The sequence below is a fragment of the Ceratotherium simum genome, chromosome 11 (genome assembly GCF_057802395.1).
Source record: "Ceratotherium simum simum isolate JZ-2026a chromosome 11, ASM5780239v1, whole genome shotgun sequence".
Classification (NCBI taxonomy): Eukaryota; Metazoa; Chordata; class Mammalia; order Perissodactyla; family Rhinocerotidae; genus Ceratotherium; species Ceratotherium simum.
This window is the reverse complement of record NC_141910.1, coordinates 5,854,903-5,872,572: the sequence shown is the minus strand read 5'-3', so window position 1 is coordinate 5,872,572 and position 17,670 is coordinate 5,854,903. Positions and strand designations below refer to the sequence as shown.

The 17,670-nt window shown below is 38.1% G+C and overlaps 1 long non-coding RNA gene across 1 annotated transcript in view; it reads right to left on the bottom strand.

Annotated features, from left to right (window-relative positions):
- Window positions 1-15,841, bottom strand: part of LOC147915906 (uncharacterized) — a 70,100-nt gene extending 54,259 nt beyond the window's left edge. The window contains exon 1 of the long non-coding RNA XR_015553549.1: window positions 15,764-15,841. This is a non-coding gene — a long non-coding RNA (uncharacterized LOC147915906). The remainder of the gene's footprint in view (window positions 1-15,763) is intronic.
- Window positions 15,842-17,670: the final 1,829 nt, after the last annotated feature.

Genomic DNA, 17,670 nt, shown 5'->3' with positions numbered 1-17,670 from the left:
AAAAAAGATGTCCCAGGGAGACTGATAAAGTGATAATGTCAAAAAAAGAAAGGAACCCTTGAAAATATTTCATGAAATTCAAAGTACAAAGGGTTAAATATTAGAAGCTGATTCAAACTTAGGAAAGAGTATGACATTTTGTCAATGCATATGCAAGATACTTGCTCTCTGTCATAAGTTATACAACAAGACAAGCAACGTTCAAGCTACTCTCTGTAAGGATTTTTTATTAACAAAGAAATAAAAACTTTAATTTTCAATGTTTCTAATGTTTTAAATTATAGTGTGTAAAATACTTTACTATTTTTTTCATTTTCCTATACATTTATAACTGACAGTAAGTGAATTTTTAACGTTTTGATAAATATCTTAAAGGTCATGGAATAATCAGAATATTTCCCATTGATTTTTATGGTCCCTTTGTAAGATTTCAGGTGCATGGGCTATTTCACAGTCACACGTTACCGTGCCAAGTGAGAACTGCTGTAATTAAAACATTAAGAAGTATAAAAAGGAAGCTGTGCCTTGGTTTCACTTTTTAAATGAAAGAGATGACTGAATCTAGGGAGCATTTTTTTAATTCCAGGGGTCTTGAAAAATCCAAATATATGCTTGGGTATCTTTACATGTTTTCATTTTCTCATGGTTATCAAATGGTTTAATAGAGGCAGGAATTCAAATGTAATTTTTCTTTTTACCTGAAATAATTATGGAGCTTAGAAACAGAGCAATAAACAAGTCTTTTATTTGTGACTATGGCCATTTCTATTTCAATGCTTCTGGCAGCCAGAGTTGAACCTTTTAACAGCGCTTAGTGTTACTCAGCGTCCATGAGTGAAGTTGAATATGTAAGGAGCTGAAAGCCTAGACAAACAGGCTGACTAGTTTTGAAGGTTCAAGGCCTTTCACAGAACCCACTGATCTAGAGTATTTTCTTCTCTTTACTCCATGCCCATAGGTTTAATTTTTTACTTGAATGCTATGAAAATAACTGAAGTGATGAATCGCATTCTTGCGTGTCTCCATGGTTTTGTTCTGACTTTCCAGTTCATATAAAGAGATGCCACTTTCCCTGCTCCCACCATCTCATGACCACATGTTCCTATCCTGGTTTTCTGGATTTTCTCTGATGCCTAGTTCCCAAGACTCAATGGAGTGCCCTTACTCCTTTTTTTAAAGTCATGTCAAAACAGGGGAGGAGCAAGAGGTTAAATTCCTCGTGAGTCTTTAATGGTACTATTTAAGGAATACATGTGACTGATATCTTAAGCTTTCAAAAGGAACTCAGAGGTAATTGCATTGAAGGTAGAGTTCTTATGTTTTGAACAGGGGTAAAGCCAGACAAATATTGTTTGGTGACTGTTATCATGACTTGTATTAAGTCAAGGTAGGGTGATTAAGTGACAACTCCCAAATTTAAGTGGCATAACACATTAAAGTTTGCTTTTCATTTAGAGTCTAAGGGATCCATGTTGATTGAGAGAGGTTGGGAAGGAGTTCTGCAACACGTACTCATCAAGAGTCTCAGGGTCCATCAATCCTGAGACTCAGTGTCCTCTGTAATCAGATGGTGGACCAAAGGAAGAGAAGGCACACCTGCTTTTCACTCTCTTTGCCTGAAGGTGACACACTTCACTTCTGCTCACATTCTGCTGGTGAGAATTAATCACACAGACTCACCTATTTGCAAGGGGATGGAATATAGTCTATTCATATACCCTGAGAAGAAGGGAACCTGATGTTGGTGAGCACTCGTATCTTGACATGGGGTCTTATTTAGACTCAGCCTAACTAGATGAAAGCAATCATGGACCCAGGGCCAGCTACATAATTTGAGTGGCCCAGAACAAAATGAAAATGGAGGGCTCCTTTTTCTAAAAGCAGGAAAATAGGGATAATCATGCCTTTATCATAAAGTATCTATAATGTATTTTTATGCTAAAAACATAAAAAGTACTAAAATATAAAACATTTTCCTTTCTTCCACAGACTCTCTTGACATAGCATGGTGTTTTTTATTTGCTATTTAATGTCATCCTCCCTGAGGCATGAAGATACTTGCAGGGCATGTGTAGAGCATCATATGTACCTGGAGTGCTGGCCAGGAATCAGTGTGCATACATGACTCACCAGCTGCTGGGTTCCCCTACTGCCAGCCTCTGAACTGACTTGTCTTGCTGGCTACAAGTGGGGAAATCAATCTTCCCTTCCGTCAGCTTCCCACTCCAACCCATGGCAGACAGGTGACCCTCAAGAGATTGAAACCCAGGACATGCTCACTACCTGGATCTGGGGTGGGCCAGAGCTTCCCTCCCACTGATTCACCCATCCAATGGCCATGGAGCTGCTGGCCTGCTGCAGGGATTGTGTCAGCATGTCCAATCCTGAGTCTCCTCATGACTGTGCCCCAGCCCCTGCTAGCTGCGGAGGGTGACGGCAGAATGCAGGTCTCCCCGTGAAAGAAAGACCTGGGCGCTGCTCCAGATGGAGAGCTATAGCAGTCCCAGGGCAGAGGAAGAAAGGGAAAGGCTGTGCAAGCCCAGACTCCAGGTGGGTAGGAGCCAGTGGTTGAGAACCCCATGTTGGGGTAGGGGGGAGATGATGGGAGACTGCACTGCCTGTGAGCCAAGGCTCCAAGCTACCAGCGCATGTTCCATTGTCCCATTGGACTTCACTTACAAACCACAGATTTAAAGATAAAATTGTTAATAGTTTCAAGACAACCTCAGAGCATTAAACTTTCTTCTGAGTGTTAAGTCCCTGTGCAGCTGCGCTGGTCATGCCCACGAAGCCGGTCCTGCGGAAACCACGCTGGTTTGGCCATCACAGACTCCCACAGAGATGCCCCCAGTGGAGAAGTGGCCTTTAGGCATCCTTCTTCCCTTTTTCACATTTATTACACTGAAGTGTCACCATACAGAAGGGACGTCTACAAGGGTTTTTAACATCGGTGTCCTTTCAAAATCACAAATCATGAAGTTTCTGCCCCATGCCTTTGACAGAAATGATTTTTCCTTTTCTGAAATGATTTTTTCTTTCAAAGGTTTTTGTTTGTTTTTAATAGTTTAAGGAATTATTTCTATGTTGCCTCTTCCTAAAGGTTTTCCATGATCCCCCAGGGGGAAAAGGCTCCTCCTTCCTTTCTTTAATTGGGTGATTTACCACAGGTAGTAGCGTACATATTAGAATCTCCCTGGGGCATTTTTGAAACTATCTGTGCTTACCCACATCCTCCACACTGAAGATTTAGGCATAAGAGACACGTACAGATTGAAATATTTCTCAATATTTTTCTGAAATAACAAAGTTTCAACCTTCCATTGAGGTCTATATTTTAATGCCTAGACTTTAGGCAGACATCTTTCTTCTACTAAGCATTACTTATGTTTTTCATTACATTTGGGTTCATGACAATCTCTCCTGGAATGGACATAACTTTTGCACAGAAGGAGATGTTATTCCTCTTTTTTTCCCATGTCACATATATCCTTATCTAGTACATAGTGGGTACTCAAGAAATATTTGTGATTTGAATGAATGAGTTTAGATTAACATAAATTTTGGCATCTGAAATCTCAAAACAGAGAGCATAAATAAGGACTTAGCACAGTCTGACATGTCAAATGCCTGATATTGCTTCGGGATGACTGTAGATCCTAAAGTTCAGCCTTAGATCAAATGAGCCATTCTTTTCACTTGGAGAAGAAAGCCAGCCTGGGCAATAATGTTTGGGGAGCTGGCACGCTTTACAGTCTTCCTCCTTCACAGAAGTATAAGCCTGGCTCCTGTAAGTCTTTCTGAGTGCCTTTTCTTTGCTGTTTTCTCTCTCAGTCCACTTTCTGTTTGCTTTACAGGTTTGCAAAGGTTATGTATTCACTCGAGTAGAATGGCAATCTTGACGTTGTTGAGGTCTCCAAAGCCAGACTGCACAAATGTTTGTGCATTTTCTTAAATCAGAGTATTTAGCCAATTGGCTGCAGCATCTGCCTTGGATATGGTAAATTCCCTCTGGTTAGCACCAGCTCCTGAAATTTTTGTAAAAGCCAAGGTGATTTCTTCACCTCCCATTGTATTATGACCACAAAACATGCATCATGGATAGCTTTGGACTGATACTACTTTTCCTTTTAATTCATCGACTAACTAGGATGTGCACATGAGCCAGAAACTCTTAATAATATGAGAGAGTTCTTAAAAATAATTACTCAACAATGATAAATTACCATATTATAATACATTGTCCTAAAGCTGGAACTTTTTATAAGAAAAACAAGGTGAATCAGCCAAGTTAGTCAGTAATGATGTTTCCACTTATTGTCAAATGTCAATTTCCTTAAAACAGGAGTAATTGCTATTTTTTTGCTGCTGATTCAAGGTCCTTTAAAACTCACCAACACGGGGAAGCATTGTTTAATTAACTCCATCTGACCTTGACCACCTCTCTGCATCCCTTCACTTGTTATTATTTAAGCCGCTCCTTTACTAGCTTGAAATATTTTGCATTCATTTGTAATATAAAATAATGTAATGCAATACCACATGATTTGACATATAACATATGTAGTTTGGCTATCATTTATGTACCTAGCACTGTTAAGTGCTTTACATAAATTATACAGTCCATCATCATAACAAATTGGTGATATTATTATTGCTATTTTTTATGTAAGAACATTGAGGTTTAAAAAGTTGACTATTTATGGAATAATTTTGAAGGTGGCTTGATAAACATGTATATTCCAAGAAAACACAAAGCAACGACTAGATCATAAGATCTCAAAATAGGGGTTAGGAATCTGAATCTTTTTTCTAGCAAACTGGGTGGTTCATAGCCATTCTAAAAATTGAGAACCACTAAAATACATTTAGTTTGTCTTTCTGATTTCCTCAACTAGACTGAAAGTTCCTAAGAGGAAAAAAAAAACACCCACTTTTATCTGTTCCCAATCTCTCAGTTACTACCTGTGAGTATTGTACACCATGAGACAATTGTTTGTAAAGAACAGATATGGGCTTTGGTGTGAGAAAAATAAAAATTCTCTTAATTTCTTTGAGCTCCAATAAATGAGAATCATCAGGTCTACTGCAGGCTCCTGAGAGGACCAATGAAATAATGTGTCACTCAGAAATACTTGGCAATTGTATTTCCTTCATTGACTACTTAAAGGAAAAATAGATTCCTGACCTTATTAGAGAAAAAAAAATGCTGATAATTAGGTCCATGTAATCAAATTTGGGGCACATCACATATAAATCATTTCCCACAGGATTTTCAATGTTGTTTTAAAGAAAACAGCAGTGAAGGGATTAGTCTAGTACTAAGGAGAAACGAAGTACATGATCAGCAATCAATTCCATAATCTCTAGTCATTGAGTCTTAGTAGAGGGGTGAATAACTTATGGGGATGATGGAGGAAAGAATTGGAATGTCCTATTTGACCCTCCTGCCCTGGCCAAATACCATAGACAGAAGATAGAAAAATTTGAGTTGTTCTCTGAAAAGCTGTTCTTATTAGCTGAGTGGTTCTGTAATGGATGCACACTGGAATCACCTGCAGAGTTTAAAACCCACCAACGCCTGGGCCTCAAACCCAGACATTCTGATTTAATTAGCATGGAATTCAGCCTAGGCATGGAGATTTTTATAAGTTCCCCAGTGATTATAATGTGCCTCTAAACCTGGAAACCACTGTTGAGGGATTTTCTCTTCCCTGTATTTTAGTTTCAGCCAAGAGGCAAAGCCAAGTCTATTCACTCACGATACCTTTCAACATTGGGCAGACACCGCATATAGGAGAAAGGTGTATTCTCACTGTCATTGACCTCACTGAGCTCTGCTGGGCATAGCTACTTTTCTGGGGCCTGGGATCCTTTTGCACTGACTGCCCATTGAGTTATCTCCCTAAGGAGGAACTCTACTTATACTCTTTTCCTGCTGATTTTTTTTTCAGTAACTTGAATGAGTGAATAAATGAGATGCTTAAGCAAGGAAAAAGTATCCGATGGTGGACTGAAAGCACTGAAGCTGCATTTCCATAACCCCGTTTCCTATCCTGGATGGATCTTGCCCTGACCCCATAACAGCTCCTTTTCCTGTAACCACCAAACCACCAAATGAAGAGATGAATCCCTGTCCTGATGCAGTCTGTAAGTGGTACTTCATTAGGGGTTTGGTATGAAAGTTTAACACAGTGGTTCTCAACCCTTCCTGCAAACTGCCATTACCCGGGGAGCTTAGAACACGTCTTATGCCAAGGCCTCACCTCCTCAGGTTCTGATTTAATTGGTCTGAACATGGGGGTTTTTTATAAGATCTCCAGGTTATTCCAATGTGGAGCCAAGTTTAAGAACCACTGCTCTAACAAGAAAATAGCTTAATATACTTAAAGAGATTTAGTTTAACAAAATGATCATTAAGGTAGGAGGAGGCCAGAAACAACTGATGAGAAACATGAGTATTTAGCAGGAGAAAAGAATGTTGCTAGGAAATTGTATAGCCCAACCTGGGAAAGCAATATTAGGGTGACTGAGAAGACAAAAGAAAAGCCAGATAGAAAGGACACATTTCAGACAGTATAGGGAACACTCCAGTCCTAATATGTGGGTTTATGGTATGCTGGGGAGGTCCCCAACAGATGCCCTTTCAACTCAACACCCGAATTCACCAAATCAGAAATTATTCTTTCTAAAGGCTGAGATGACTATTAAAATAAACATGATTTGGGGAAGGTAATGCCTTCAACTGTTACTATTCTTTTACATATCTTTGTGAATGAAGATTTTTAAGACCTAGAGAGGCTTTGGGGAAAGATGGAAGAAGAGAACCTGCTGGCCAGTCATTTCTTCATTTTGAGGAAGAGGGATAAATTAGACAAAGAGGTCTAAAATTTTAGTTAAACACACACACACACACACAAGTACACATAAAACACAAACTTTAAAACCTGGATGTATGTTTGACATCCACCATACTACCTGTCCGAACTTAGGCAATTTAACTGTCCTCACTTTTAATTTTCTTATCTAGAAAACAGAAGTACCAGTCAAATGACTCATAGTCTTGTTGAAAGAAACAAGTGATATAAATGATGCCAAAGTGCTCTGGTTAGGGTAGCACATAGTAAATTTTCAGCTAACTGTCTAAATCAAAACCACAATATAAATATTTTTAATTACTCAATAAAATTCTGTTTCCAAAGTAGCTTTGATCACTTTCTACTCCTTTACTAGTTTATTTTCTTCATAAAATTTATTATTAGTTATTACTTATTTAACTCCATCTCTGTAGTACCTTTTATTCATGAAATATGTGGGGAAACAAAGAAAGGTAACTCTTTGCTTAAACAGATTAACTTTTTCTTCCTAACAGGAAAGTTCTGATTTTATGTGAGCTTCAAGTTTGTTCATGCTATTGGGCCCATGACTTGAGGTGCAAAACTGCTAATTCTATCAGGGAAATAAAGTTTTGTTTTCTTCCATATGGTACCTGCCCTAACAATTATTGGAAAGTAGGCCTAGCTGCTCTTTGAACCTTTTTCCCCAAAACTTGTCCATCTAACCCCTCATCTTTGCCTTGAACATCTCTCCAATTCTTTGGGCACCCTAAGCTTATCCAGCTCCCCCAAGACTATGCCCAAGCTGGCTGCTGTGTGAGTCCCAGAGAGTGTTAGCTGAAATAAGACAGGTTCTATTCCTTCACTGGCATCTGAATGTCATGAAGTGCTCTAAAAGATGCACTAGATTAGAAATCACGGGAAATTTAATGGTGGAATCTGAGCCACTATTCTGAGTATGTTGGGGAAACATTTGGGGAGCTAGAGGCTTTGCTATGTGCTCCTAAAGTATACTCGTAAAAGCAACTCGGGTTTCCTCTATGGAGCTACTGATGATCATTTTATGCTGTGTCTCTAGTTCTCCTGAACAATTCTAAAATTCATCTCTGTCTTTCTAACTTCGTATTCTTTACTACTTTAGAATGTGTCTAGCCACGTGAAAAGAAAAACTTAAGACTAAGGCCTAGCTTATCTGGTTGAAGGTGGAAGGGTTTTCAGGAAGATGGAAAGTTTTTAGGGAGTTAAATTAAGGAAGAGTATATCTCCAAAGAGAGCCTTGCAGACACATCATGGGCCAACTCCAAAGCTTTGTGTCTGCAGAAAGGTTTATGCACACAGAACAATGGATCACTCTGTTTGTCCAGATGTACATACAAGAGCTCTGTAATCCTTAATAATCAATCAATTTGGTGAAAAATAATTCTGAATGAAATAGTTATCAGGCAATTATTCTAATAACAGTGAAGACACGTAGTGTTTGTTATGTCAACAGCATTGCTCTAAATGCTTTGCATATATTAACTTATTTTACCTTGGTATGGATTTTATGAAATGGATAGGAGCATTTTTCTTCATTTTACATATGAGGAAACATATGTAAACAGAGAGGTTAAGTAACTTGCCACTTGCTAGAAAGTGGGAAAAGTAGTATTTTAACCTAGGTGGCTGAATCTGTCCTTTTTACAAATTAGCATGATTTCCCCCAATTCTAGTAAGTTATATGTGTTTGAATGTATAAATAGAATCAATGTGTCAAGCATATTAATAATTAGGTAAAATTAAATTCAAAGCATATGAATTTCTATAGGTTTGATTAAAATCAAACTAGGCATTTATTTTCATAATATTTTCTGTAGTAGGGGTGTCATATACATAAAAACTTTTTGATAAATTCAATAAAAATGTCACATTACAAGCCTTTATATTGGTGTATCCACTGTCAAAGTGTCCTCCTAGCTACCAATTGATCTAATCATCACAAAAGTATATGGTCAAAAAAGAGTTTGGAGAAATAGACAAATGGTATTTTTCTGTACCTCATAGATACATAGCTACCCTAGGATTTGTCCATCTAACAATCGGTCCCTATGGGAAGAGGACAGGATTTCAGTGTGAGGATTAAAACTTTGAACCTAATTCCAAGGAAAGGACCCTAGGTTAGACTCCAGAGTACAGGTTAGTCCTCAGAAGCAGCTCCAGGATACTTGCGAAAACAACCAGCAACAGTGATCAACAAACAAAAGAGAATTCATTTGGATTGAAGTAATTTATTATACCAACATGCAATTATCTAAACTTACTAGAAGAGTAGGTCTTCAGTTTATTCAATTCTGGTGCTTAGAATAATGACATCTTGCTTAAACAGAAGCCAATCATAAGCATATCTAGCTGTCCGTAGCAATGAAAATTCTGAAAAAAGACCACATAATCTTCCAAGCAGCCAAAATTATGTGTAGGTACTTAGGTGCCATTGAAGATTTGGTAAGGCCTTGACCAGATTCAACTGAATTTCATCAACATTAATATAATGAGTTTTATGCCTGTGTGTTACTGTATTGCATGAAATCAGCCGAGTGAATTTATCAGAAGTGATATTATCAGAATCAGAGATTATGTTTGAAATGATACAATTAAAAGAATAAGTTACATGCTAAGCAGAATAATGGCTGCTGAAGACATCTATGCCCTCCTGCCCAGAAATTGTGAATATACTACACACATGGCAAAGTAAAATTAAGGTAGAAGATAGAATTAAGGTTGCAAACTAGCTAATTATGAATTATCCAGGCGGGCCCAATGTAATCACTAGAGTCCTTGAGTGAGTGATTCCTTAAAAGATCTTAAGGGAGACAGAAGAGGAGAATCAGGAAGTCAGAGAGTAAGAAGGAGATTTGCTGGCTTTGAAGATGGAGGGGTCTATGAACCATGAATGTGGATGGTCTCTAGAAGGTGGGAAAAGACAGGAAAGGAAAGAGATTCTCCCCTAGAGCCTCCAGAAAGGAATGCAGACCTGCCAACACTTTAATTTTTAGTCCAGTGAGACCCATTTCAGACTTCTGACTTCCAGAACTGTGAGGTGAGAAACTTGAGATTTGTAATTTACAGCAGTGATAGGAAATTAATACAGGTTATTTGGTTCATGAAAGATTTGGTTTGGGGCACTTCATAAAGGACCCCCAAAAGAGATAGGCAACCATCATCTGAAGCTTGATTGTTGTGCCATTTATCATTCTGTTTGTGCTCAGATCCACTCCTTACCTTTTCTCTGTCCCATTCAGTGGGGCAAAGTGGTAACCCTGCAGGTTTAATTTCCCATGTTCCTGTGTGAGCTGGTTTCCTGCTGGGTGCAGCCAATGAAGCAGTAGTGACAGTTTGCCATTGAGGGTGGGAGGAAAAGAAAAGCCAGAGCATCTCTGCCCACCTCTCTCTGCCTCGGGTGGTATCTCTGGAGGTGACTCAGGTCTTCTTTCTGCTTCAGGTACAACTATAAGAGGATGTTTGGCAGCTTGATCCATCTCACATTGGATGTCCCATCTCACCCTGGGATGTCCCTGGCATTGGTTTTAGCCCCTGCTAGATGGCCTCTAGTTCTTAGCTCTAGACATACATTCTCTCCATTGTCTCTTAGTCCTTTTAGCTGTTGCTTACCATTGAGGAACCTGGTTCTCACCTGATAGGATTATCAGCTTTCCTATCACCTGTGTAACCAAATACTTGGATTAAATTCCCTCTGTTTGAAATACCCAGAGAGCTTTTGTTTTCCTAACTGGAACCTGTGATGAATAATAAGTTCCGAAGCAGTATGAGGTTTCTTAAGTAATTTTAGATATAATTATAATAGCCATGGTTCTTGGTGAGGAAGATTATCTTTTGGATGACTATCAGAAATAGGATTCATGGACATGGAAAAAAATCGGTAACAGTAACCTGTATAACATGATAAAGATGAGGTTGATGATGATAACGCTGCTGCTGCTGTCGCTCATTATGGCAATGACGACAATATCAACAGTGATGAAAGAATCACAGAAGCAGTGTACTACTATTGAATGAAGGTTTTATACTCAGTAGTATAAAACTAGTTTGTTATCAAAACTAGTTATCAAAACTAGTAGTATCTGAGCAGGTGATCTGCCACTTAGTAGCTCTAACACTTAAATAAGCACTTCATGGCTCTTTGTTGTTGCATCTGTAATGTAAGAATGATAATATATACTTATGGATTTGGGGAGGATATTAAATAAGATACACAGAAAAAGGTGATGATTTGGCATATAGGAAGCATTTAATAAATGGTAGCAATAAGGCTGATCTTTTATATTGAACTCCAGTATTAGTAAAGAAAGATTTTGTCTATCCTACAGATGAACACTCACTTTTTAAAAATTGAAGTCCTCTAACATTTGTCTAGGATTCACCTTTTTACACTTCTTTTTATTTATACTCCTAATGCACTGCTTGCCTAGCATAAGGAATTCCAAATATTGCTTCCTCCTAGTTCTTGTGTTGCCCTGCTCCATCTGCCTGATGGATTTCACTTTGCAAATCCAGACTCTAGACTCCTCATGCCACCTGTCACCACACACTCGATACCAAACTCTGTCTACCTGGTTGGACTCTTTCCAATTATTTGCTGCTGGGTGGCTCCTACACCAGGGAAACCCTTCTTGCCTCCTTTAACCCTCTGTGCTGAGCTATAGAAGATACAACAAGAGCCACTTGGCATATTACCTGTGAGCACTCTTAAGTGCTAAGGACAATGATAATATTCTGCTTTTAGCATAAAAAGAAAGACACTTTCCTTGGACATTGGAGACTACTGAACAAATTGTTGTTCCCCTTGTTCTATGAAACAATGACTAAAGCCATTTTCTGAAAATGAGTATTGTTAATCATTGGATCATTAACCTTTACAATGTCAATGCGTTCTCCATATCAAACTCAGTTAAATGACTGCCGGAGGTAACAGTTAAGGGAACATTTCACACAGATGAACATATTAATGCTTTATTTAGTTCTAAATGCACTGTGAAGAATTTAGGTGAGAGCTAATTTATGTTAGGAAAGCAAAATACCTGAAAGAACAATCTCACAGCAAGAAAGTGGGGATTTGACAGATAAAATGTAGCCTGCCTTCTAATCTTTCACATTTCTTTCCTCTCTACTTTTCATTGTTATCTCACATTTTGCTTTCTTACTTCCTTTCAATAGAGAAACCAGCTTGCATACAAGTAGAGAAAGCAAGGATCACTGTGTGTGTGTTGTGTGTGTGTACACATGTCTGCACAGGTACCGTGAAGCCCACTTCTGTGAGGGGCATCTCACCATTCTGGATGGAAGCAATTTGTCTCCTCACGGCTGCCACTTGTACAAGGCACCACTTGTGTCCTGGCTCAGAATCACATTTTACACACTTCTTTTCCTTGTTCCAATGCTCCACTGGTTCAGATCACGTTGGAGTTTATGAGTTATAAGTTTAAGAAAGATTTTGTATTATAAGAGCAAGTCATTTCTTGGATTAAGTCCTTACATTTACATTTTCATCAGAAGAATTTGTGAAGTAACTTCTCTAAATTTTAATGTCTTACCAAAAGCATCCAGGTTGAAAATCAATTAATATTAACACTACATGTTTACTTAGTAGTCTGTGGCTAGCTTTCCATCACTATATGAGCAGCATATTACAAGTCAGTCAAATATATATGCTATACCTGCCCTGAACATTGAGAAACACACCTTATAGTAGAAAACCAGACATGTTCACAAAAGGCAACTAGTGAAAATTTTGATAATGTTGAATTAAGACATACTCTGCAGTGTAAGTTAAATCTAGAGTGGAGGGTCTTAACATGTCTGCATGTTAGAGACTCTTACATGGATTTAACAAGATTATGAGCTTTCCTGTCTCTCAAGAAAGGAAAGTAGAGTAAAAGAGAATTAAGTTATCTTTTACATGGAATAACTTGAATCAGATCTAATTATATAATGGTAAGTCATTTGCACATTCTGTGCTTTAACTAATACAAGTAACAAATTACTATGGCAAGCCTCTAAACTGTTCTTGACACTCTGTATGTCTAATATTTTCACTGATAATCTCTGCTCCAGGACCTAACAAACACAGAGAGCTTGAGGACTGGATCATTGAGTGAAGCTTCTGAGATCTAATATTTCAGGAGTCAATCATCTAAGCCTTTCACTTTGTGAATACTATCAATCAACTCCAATTTCTCCTGCCACATTCATATCATTGATGTTAAGCTGCTTCTATGCAATGCCAGATCCACCAGGTAGCTTCCTCAAGCAGATGAAAATGTCTGTCAAACCAATCACTCCAAGCTGTGTAGACAAGACAACTTTATGATTCCATTAATATTTCACTCTTCAAAACACTGCGTTGGTGTTATAAGGACAAAGGCATTGATTATGTCTTGGTTTGAATACCTCTCGATGCAAGACTACTTCCAGACATGCTGGTGCGTGGACAATTTGCCTTCAGCTTATATAAATTCATATTTTACAACCTATTGGCCTCCCGTGGGGATACCTGGGGCTCCTATTCTAGTTTTCCCCTAAAATATGATTTCAAAATTAATCCTCCTTACAAAAAAGTCCAAGTTACATTGATCGAAATGCATACTAATATATATATATATATATATATGCACCTGAAAATCCTTAGTATGAATTCTGCCTGACGTATTTCAATAAATGCCTTAATTTTTAATATTATGCCTCAGATAGTAGAGTGGAAGAAGTATTTCATAGGATTGAGGAGTCTGCCTGGTAGCCCTGAAATCATCCATGCAGACAGTAGCCGATCTCATCTACCTTTAAAACCTCCCATGCCAGTAGGTTTATGTGATCTTGTTTATCATTCAGAGCATTTCCTCATTTGAGCCTCTGCAGAGCTCTAAACTGAGGAGTATAAGTAGACCTGTGGAGAAGAAAAACAAAGAAAGGCTTGGAAAAATTATGTGACTTGTCAACGTCTGCATATCTAGCTAGTGACCAAGCTGGTACTGGAATTCAGATGTTGCAGCCTCCAGCCCAGATTTGTCTTAATTATTTCACACTTTTCACATCACTTTGGAAAGGAACTGGAACAAAAACTTGCTCATATAACTATGCCCTTAAGTAAGGTGGTCATATGTCTCAGTTTGCTTGGGACAGTCCAACTTATGTCACTGTCTAGAGAATTATTAATAGCACTCCTTTTCACTCTCACAAGTGTCAGTGTTCGGCTTTTAAAGTACAGAATTGCCTAAAATTTAAGATTTTTTAGAAATTTCGCAGAGAGAACGAGGTCTAAGGTTTTTAAAAGAATTCATACCATAATATTTTCATCAAATTTTTACCTACTGCAAAATCTAGCTTTTTATTTATTCCTGCAATCTTTGACCTCAGATTTCCTTACAAATCCTGAGTGTTACACTTACCATATTGGATTTGGAGTGTACAGCTGTGATAAACTGATATCTGTGCCTGGATTATTCTGTGCCCTGCTTTTGTTTTGGCGTTTCAGTCCTGGTATCTTGCCTGCCTGTGTCTCCTGTCTTTGAATCTCTTCTCCTTCCCAGGGTTTGGTTTTCCTTCTTCTATCTCATTACCAATAGCTGGGAACACCCTTTCTCTATTAAGAAGCCAGAGAGCATGCTGTTCTATTTTTTTGAATCTTATGACTATTAGGAAAACTTCTAAATCCTCTGAAATGCTCTAACAGTTTCTCTAGATATGCCCTCAATTCTGAAGCTTCATTATTCAGCTTTATGAGAGTAATAGTCCATGAGATTGACCTTCACAATGAGTTTCTACATGCAGTAGCAGAGGGGTTTACACGCCTAAATATTTGTGATCAAAATGCTGCTGGAGCTTTCCAGTTGGACTCTATCAGTCCCTCTGGCAACTAGGAAAGGCAACAATTATTAAAAACCCCACCTTGATACCCAGAACTGTGACCTCACCACTACACACTTTTCAACATATTCTTCATGATCTGAAGCTCTACTGCTTGAACCCAAGCTGTACCTCCACTATTAACTAACTCGTTAGTCTTTAATACATTATTGAATCTTGCTATGCCTCAGTTTCCTCATCTGTAAAATGAAGATTATTGTAATATCTAAGTCATAGGGTTGTTGTGAGGATTGATGAGTAACAATATGTGAAGCACCAGTGCATTGCTAGTAATACTACCAATATTTCAATCTAGATGAATCAGCTTGGTTAAAAGTAGCTAACATTCTGTGAGTACTGATTGAACACTATATTTGCTTTCAGGTGAAGTTCAGTACATGACCAAGGTTAACGTAGCATGAGCCCTGCTTCTTGAAATAACCATTCTCTCTGCTTTTAGTAGTCACATGTTCTTGCTGCCTGTAGAGAAATAGATATAACTTAAAGAGAAGAGGTCAAAGGAGAAGAAGCTAAATTTGTGTTGTAGGAAAAATGGCTACTACTTGATGCTCCTCTCTCACTGAAGAAACCAGGAAGACTGAGTAGGCTTGCATGAGTCTGCAGATTAAAACTGGAGGGGGGATTGTCTATTATGAGAAGAACGCACCAAAATCATGAGAATGTGAGGAACCAAGGAGAGAATGATGAGAGGGCTCTGAAAGTTATAAGACACAGCTCAGTAGTAGGTATCAGGAGATAAAATCAAAAGCTAAGCAGTCTCAAAGCTAAAGAAATGATGTCAGGGGAAAATGTGAAGGGAAACTGAAATTATGAGTATGACACTACCGACCTCAATCAGAATATTTGGTACATTTGTAGGTTGGAGGTAAATCCATCTGCATATGAATAGTCAGGGGTAAAGAAGAAAACTTTTCACCATGAGCAATCTCCCTTAGGGAACTGCTGCTCTCTAGTAAGGAGGCCAGTGGAATGGCCATTCTGAGACTGACATCCCCATCGTTGACATATGATACCTTGAAAAATAGATGAGGGATCCACTTAACTGATTCTTTCACCTACATTTGTTCCTTGGCAGTCTTTTGTAGAAATATTGACCTGTAAAAAAGCATACATAGTATGTATTTATATAAAGAAAGTGTGTAAGTTCACTCTGTTAACATATATAAACTAAAGAAAGGCCAAGGTAAAAATCAGATCATGTTGGATGTTGAGTTAATGAGCTATTTATGACTAGAGTTGACCAAGTGCAATACTGAACACTACATGTTTGTAACAAAAACACGGATAGCCAACAGAAGCCCTTCTGATGGAAATCAATATTGGGTCATACTCCAAAGGTTGAGAGGGACAGAACTCAGCAGAAAGTAGACTATTCCAGGAAAAGGAGGAAGCCATTCTATGCAAGGTGAAAAGTAAGAGATGGGAGAGAGTTGTTTATAGGAAGTAGTAAGTCTGGAGGAGAAGACAAAAATACTTGATTTTGTGTCTGGGAGTGGCGCAAGATTTTCACATATCTGAATTAGCTTCACTAAATGAATATCTATGTCAAGTAATAGAAGCACTCAAACTAGTTCAAGTAGAAGTAGTAGTGCAGAGACACAGGGAATTCTATGGTACTGAAGTGAAGTAAGTAAAGCCATTTATCATGGGAAATGGAGAATCATCAGGTAACTGTTCTGCGTGTGTTTCAAAGCACAAAATTTTTTGAATATTTACTCTGTTGTCCTTTCTGCATGGTTTCCTCTTCTGCACGACTTTCCGCTTTCATATAGCTTTAAGTCTCCATATTTCCCATTCTGGACTTACCTCTAATGATCTTGGAACTTAGCTCCCACATATAATAATTCAATTGTTGAAACTGCTCAAGGTTCCATACCTAAATTTCTTGGGAAGAGGTTTGGTTTGGTTTTGCCCTGAGTATACACTGGTTTCTCCCCAGGTCAGGTGTCACACCATGTCTAAACTACTATGGCCAAAGGATTGATTCATCCTGTATTAATATTCACGGGGTGTGTTGAAAAGAAAATTCCAAAGAAGAGAATGTGAACTGCTTAGGTATACCAACGTAGGTCTTTTAGTTACCAAAGTCAATGACCTATTTTCATTCCTTATTCTTCTGAAATTATTTATAAAGTTTAATATCTTTTAATCTCCTTTTCTACATTGTCCTCCATTTAACTTCCGGTATTCTTTAGCTTTCCTAATGTGTGAATAATGACTGACGCTGGATTAATTTCAAAAACTAAATATTTTAAAAATATTTGTAACAATGTCTTTTCTCAATTTTCTCCTTGACTGTCTGGATATTTATTTTTCTTCTGTCCACTTTAATGTCTATTAAGAGATACCTTAAATTTTAACTTCAGATATTTCCCTGGCTCTATCCTGGGCTTTGTTTTCTTGTATCTCAGGCTATTCTAACTCTAGCAAGAGCAGTCACATTCTCAGTTTCAATTGTTACCTCTTTATGGGTGATGTGTTCATCTCTACTCCAACTCCTAACTCTCTTCTAAAATTCAAGCCAACTGCCCACTTATCCACAGTAAAATTCCATCGAACGTATTCTGAATGTCTCTCAGACAACCCAACCTTACCAAGTCAAAATCTGCATATATTATTTCCAACTGTTTAGCTTTATTTCTTATTGAATGAGTTAAAAAGACTGAGATCCTGAGTATCTGAACCCTAAAACAGTTTCCCAAAGATGTGGCAGATTCCACTGATGGGTGGTAGAGTGTAACAAACACGTAGATTCTAGAGCCAAAACTTTGTGCTTCTAATCTCAGCTCTTCTTCCACTTACTGAATTCTCTTAGGAAGAACATAACTTTTCAGTTCCTAAGTTTCCTCCTCAGTAAAATATGGATAATTACAGGAACTACTTTATAGAGTTATTATGAGGACTGACCAACATACAAGAT